Source organism: Manacus candei, unplaced genomic scaffold (assembly GCF_025592945.1).
Source record: "Manacus candei isolate 608988 ecotype Guabito, Panama unplaced genomic scaffold, ASM2559294v1 h1tg000083l, whole genome shotgun sequence".
Taxonomy (NCBI): Eukaryota; Metazoa; Chordata; class Aves; order Passeriformes; family Pipridae; genus Manacus; species Manacus candei.
Window position 1 is genome coordinate 2,959,184 of NW_026138131.1, and position 6,006 is coordinate 2,965,189.

Below are 6,006 nucleotides of genomic sequence, written 5' to 3' on the forward strand. Positions count from 1 at the left end.
TGTGAGGAAAGGATCATACACCTTTGACCAATGCTTTTAATACTTCGGGTACAGCTTTTGATTTAGAAGTCTGATCTTTCTTAATTCAAGCCCACATGGACAGGCTGTAGACACCACATACAGGTTTACCCCTACCTCAGTTTCAGTTCAGCTGATGGCATTGGATTGGAGGTAGAAGTTGCAGCAACGGAAACCTTTCAGAGCAGGTTAGGTTAAGAATCAAGAATTACGTGAATTAATTATAGATTAAACCTAGGGACAAGGAATGTGTTTCCACATGGATGGTTCAATTGGAACACAGATTTTTTTTTGTGCTGCAGTTTCCTAGTTACTGTGGCTGTTGAGTAGTTTTCCTTTTGTAGTCACCAGGTGGTCTGTGATTAGAGATTAATTCTGTGCTAGGTTTTATGTCTGTCAGTGTGTAGGCAGGGTGCTAAATTGCCAGCCATGGAGCTGGGGACTGCCAGCCATTTATTGCCATGTGTTTGTGCTGTTTGTCCCACTGGCTTAAAACTACTTTGTACTCCTTCTGTCTTCCCTGACTGTACTAAGCCCAGGAACCCTATACCTTCCTCTGAGTCCCAAAGATCTGCCCTCATCCTTCTGAAACAGACAACCCTTCCTTTTTTCCCCAAACTTTATGGCCACCATCTGCTACCTCAACTTGGTTTGGGTAATTTCAGAGACCACCTTCATTCTCAAAAGTCAGAAGCTTCCTACTGTTGTTTCCCTTGTTGTTCCTGCTCCTGGAGGCCTGTTTCTACTGTACAATATTTTGTCTTGAGTGTGAAGGTCTCCTTTCAGGGGCAGGTGTGATTACAGCTGCAGTGCCCTTCAGGGTAGGAAATCCATGCCTCCAGAGGAAGAGTTTGCAAGGCTACTCAAGCAGGACCTCATAAGTAATAGGTCCTGTCTGAGCTGCAGGAAGATGGCTGTGCAAGGCTTTTCTCAGCAGAATTATTACTGTAGGTTATTTAAACATAGCTCTGCTGGATAATTGAATTCTGTCAATCCAGAGCAGTAGCTGGCAGAACTGGTAAATGGTTATGGCTGTCAAATTTGCATGTAGTCCTCAAAAAATACTTTATAAAATGCTCAGTATCTGAATTCTCATCAGTTCAGGAGAAGATACAGCTTTATATTGAGAAACTTTTGTTTTTCACTATTATTTTGTCAATAGCATAAAAATAATCAGAATGCAGTGATTGATAAAGCACCAAAATGAGGAAGAAGCTAATATGTATTTACATATAAGAGCATGTTGTATTATTAAAATTAGACCTGGATGAGATGTTTTCCCTTTTCCCTGGAATCTTTCAACTTTAAAATTAAAATCTTTCCTCCCTACTGATACAGATCAAAATAGCAGTGTCTTTGATGTAACATAAAGTCTTGGTTGTTTGATATTTCAGGCTATTTGTTATATTGCTTCCTTTATTAAAAATTGCAGTAAAATGGCTTTAGTTTCTAAATCCAATTCTCAAAATACACTTTTTTAAAGAATTGACGTTTTGATGATTCTGAACCACTTTTCACAATGGCCCCACCTTACAAATGTTTTTTTAAGTATCAGCATTTTCTAACAGCCACAGAACAATTTTGTTGAAGAGGTTCTGTAGTCATTTCTTCTCAATATGTGGCACTATTTTCTTTGTCACAGTGGAACTCAGCATCTGTTCTGCCTGTCACCAGTTCAGCCTTGGGTGCTGTAGGTTCAGGGCTCGTGTGTGGGTGCACCCCGACAATAAAAAACCTTGGAATGAGCTGCTTCCCTCCAGCGAGCAGCAGGGGTGCCTGTTCTGCCTTGTTATTCACTGTATTATTTTGTATGTTCATTTTACAAAGGTACCAACAATTTACAAAAGTACAGTCTTGGCAGCCTGTGTGTTCAGTGTGTGGATTGTAGAATACATCTGATTTACAGCCCCATCCTGCTCTCAGAAATGTTGTAGAGAAAATGTCTATTGGATTTTTGAGAGCGAAAGTGGACCTTTCATGCACCTGGTTAATTTGTCTCCTTTTGTGAACTGTGTAGGGCTGGTTTTGCTGAGGCCAACACCTGTGGTGCACCCTTTGGTTTAATGCTCTTATAAAGCGCTTTTCCAAGCTCGGAAGAGACAGCTGAGGTGGTAGTTCCAAAGCATCCTGACTCTTGGCTTACCTTCACTACTGTTTTCTTGAAAGTTTCCTGCTAATTGGGAGGAAGGTGAGGCACTGGCACAGGTTGCCCAGGGAAGCTGTGGATGACCCATCCCTGGAAGTGTCAAGGCCATTGGATGGGGCTCTGAGCAACCTGGGCTAGTGGAAAGTGCCCCTGCCTGTGGGAGGGGGGTGGAACTGGATGATCTTTAAGACCCCTTTCAACCCAAACCATTCTGTGATTCTTTGATGTTCAGCAGCTCTCACCACTTCTGGTTTGGTGTTCCTGGTGGGCAGATGGGGATGGTCCTTTCCTTGCTGCTTCATGAGGCTTAGTTGAAGGTCTTTCTTGAGCCTTGGAGGCAGCAGGTGGTCACAGTGGTAATGTTGGTTCTTGCTGCTGTAAATGAGGCTTGTAGGGAGTCCCCCCCAGCTGGGGGAAAGGCAGCTCAGCCCTGCTGCAAGTAAATCTCTGGCACAGGCTTTGCCCTTCAATGTCAAAATCAAAGTGGGAATGAGATCAAAGCTTTGGATCTTCCTGCTTTAAAGTCACGGGACAGATCACAGTCTGTGTCCCGATCCGTGTGCTGAGGGCTGGCTGGGAACAGCAGAGACACTGGATGTGGGGGAGGAAGGAGGGATGGCAGCTGTGTGTGTTGCTGGCTGCTGACGCTTGCAGGCTGGCAGGAGGATGTGCCTGATCAGCTCTGTGGGTAGAGAAAATGTCCTGGATCAGTTCATGCTGGCAAGAACCGAAGTGAGAAAAATACTGAGACTGAAGTGGATGAGAGTCTTTCCCAGGCTTTCCATGCAGAGCTTCCCAGAGATCCTTCCCTGCTCACAAGGTGCATACCACATTTTCCTTTTGAACATATCATTGAATCGACCCTCTCTTGCTACAGAAATGTCTCAGTTTCCTTCTCAATATGGGGGGGGAGGGTTTAGCCATTTAACTTGTGGGTGGCTGGTGTTACCCTTCATTCCTGTTGTCCCTCCTGAATATCAAATTTGTGTTCCCTTGCATCAGGAGGCAAGGGAAGGCTTGTGGCTCTGGGGTGACACCTCCCACCCAGCTTAATTTAACCTGTGGTACTGCCCTCAGAAATAGGTCTGGAGCAGGTTATACTTGCTTTTCTCCCAGCAGAGAGTTCCCATTATGATTCCACTGGTATCACTGAGAGGTCCTTGGAGTGCTGGCCTGGAATAGTGCTGGGCACAGGAGACCAAGCAAAGCAGCAGCTAAAATGAAGGTGGCAGATGGGTTTGATTTCTGTGGTTCTTGTGTGTTGTGTCACCAGTGACTTTCAGAGCACATTTTGAAGTACTCTGGGAACCTTACCTGTAGGATAATATTACAGTGTTAATAAAGGAACAGGCAGGAAAGAAACATGTCCAGGTTTTTCCAGATCAAATGGGAAAAGAAGCAGCTAGGGAGTAAGGAAATAGTGATTTCAGTGCAGTAGAGAAGGCTGTCAGGCTTTTAGCAGGGTGATTGTTGATGGGCAAGAATAGAGTGCATTACTGTCAGAACAATTCCATCCCATGTTGCTTTAAGTCTCCTCAGCCCAACTGGCACAGGATGCATGTTTGCATGGTGAAGTGCCAGTAAACCAGGCTAGGGAGGAGCCAGGCTTCTCCTAGCTGATTTAAATAATGTAAAACAACTGTCCTTTAGTGGGAAATGCTAAAAATCCCAGACAGTGCTGAAACCTTTCATGTGATGAGAAATTAATTCAATTCCCGCTATAGCCAATGGTGAGATTAATTTATACCTCAAGTTCTAACATTAATCTTTAATTTATCCTAGTGCCTCTTCATCTAGCTGAGAGCTCAGTATCTCCTGACTCTGCTGTTGATCAATTTTCTCCTATTATTTTCATTGTCTCTCCCCTTGTCTAAACTCTTGACCATCTTTTTATACCTCATCCCACCTTATCAGTCATGGGATATGTCTTCTTTGCATTATTTACTTCCTTTTCTCAAGTGGGACCATGGAATGGTTAGTGTTGGAAGGGACCTTAAGGATTATCTAGCTCCAAACCCCCTGCCATGTGCAAGGACACCTTCCACTAGACCAGGTTGCTCAGAGCCCTGTCCAGGCTGGTCTTGAACACCTCCAGGGATGGGAAGTCCACAACCTCTCTGGGCAAACCTCTCTGGGATTGTCCCTCTGGAGGGTGTCACAATGTGGCTGTGTACATGCCAGCCACCTCTCACAATGGACCCACAGGATAACAAACCTGTGCAGGAGCACAGATCCCATCTGTATGTTCTGCAGCGTTTTGCTCCATATTTATGGAGCACATAGCAGAGTAGCATCTTATCTGAATGGCAAATCCATGTGATTACTCATGAGAGCAGGGAGCTTTAACTCTGTAATTCATACAGATCTTAGTGAGGAGCTTCATGGTGGTCTCTTAGGTCTGTTTTATTTCTGCTCTCCCCAAAGTATCACCTGTGAGCTGTGAGAGTGTGGTTGGCAAACTGTAGTCGGATGTTACAGACTTTATCTGATGAAATTACTGTCTGGGGGAATAAACAAGCAGTGTTTTATGTTTGGCTTTAGGAAATTCAGAGATTAGTTAAGGCTGTGTTTTAAACCTCCTCCATAAACAGACTCCAGCTGTGGCAGTCCCTTGCTCCAAGCTGCAGTGCCAAAATACAGGCTTTTTCCTGGACAGGCTTTGTCCTGAGATGATCTCTCAGTTTGTGAATGTGTTCTGACTTGGCAAAACCCAGCTGTTTAAAATATTCAGCGTGACAGCTGTGAAACTGTACAGACCATGGTCCAGTGACTGACTGGGGGAGTCACCAGTGCCCTCTGCAGAATGACAGTCAGCACTGGTGTGACACCAGTGGTGCTGACAGCTCCAGCCTCGGTGGTTTGAGGGCACATCACCCCTTGTCTGTCGTAGCTGAGACATGGAGGTGCAGCTTCCTCCAGGAGATGAAAGACAAAAAGCAAAGGATGTGAAATCCATCGGCAGCCTGGAAATGTATTGGTGTTTACATTGCACTTTTCTGTGTGCAGGGCTAAAATAGGACACATCTGTGTCTAGCTCTAAAGGGGCAGAATGCTCCAGTAACCTGTCTGGGCTGTAAACCTCACATTTGATCATGGTGTCTATTCACAGGTAAAGAATCAAATATTTGGGCTGAAAGGCTTGTTGCCAATTTGCTGTGCAGCTTGTTTGATTAAATTTCAATATATGAAATTCCTTTTGATGGAAAAGAAAGGCCAGCACTTACAACAAACCCCATGGTAGTGTATTTATGACAGTACAAGTTAGGCAGATGAGTAACAGTATTTGGAGGAATTTCTGTGAGCTGCCTGGTGGTTACAATAGGCAGCACTGCACTGCCAATTACATGTATCATTTGTCCAAGTGGAGTCACTGCTGTGACTCCCCTTGAGCTCATACACAGCACTACAGATGCTGTGCCAGGATGGCTGGGTAATAATGATGCCCCTTCTCTTCTTAAGAGATGCTTATCTGCAACTTTCACTCCTCCTTTCATTTAAGTCCCAGGTGAAAGCACTGAGTTTTCCAGGCTTATCAATGGATTAAAGCTGGCAAGGAAGTTAAAAACCTCAATCATTTCTTTTTAGCAGGCTTATGACAGATAAAGGAACTCTGAAGTATTTCTATTCCTCCCCAAACGGGGAATGTCAGATAGACTGTTTCCTGCCTTCCTTCTTAAGAATATGGCGTGGGAGGTCTCAGAAGTATTGAATTGCTTTTCCTTAATCAAAAAGACAAGAGTCTTGGAGCTTTAATAGAGACATATTTTCTTCTCAAGAGTTCTCAAACATTTGAGCTACACCAGATTTAATGATACAGGAGTTTTAAAGGGGCTGAATAAATC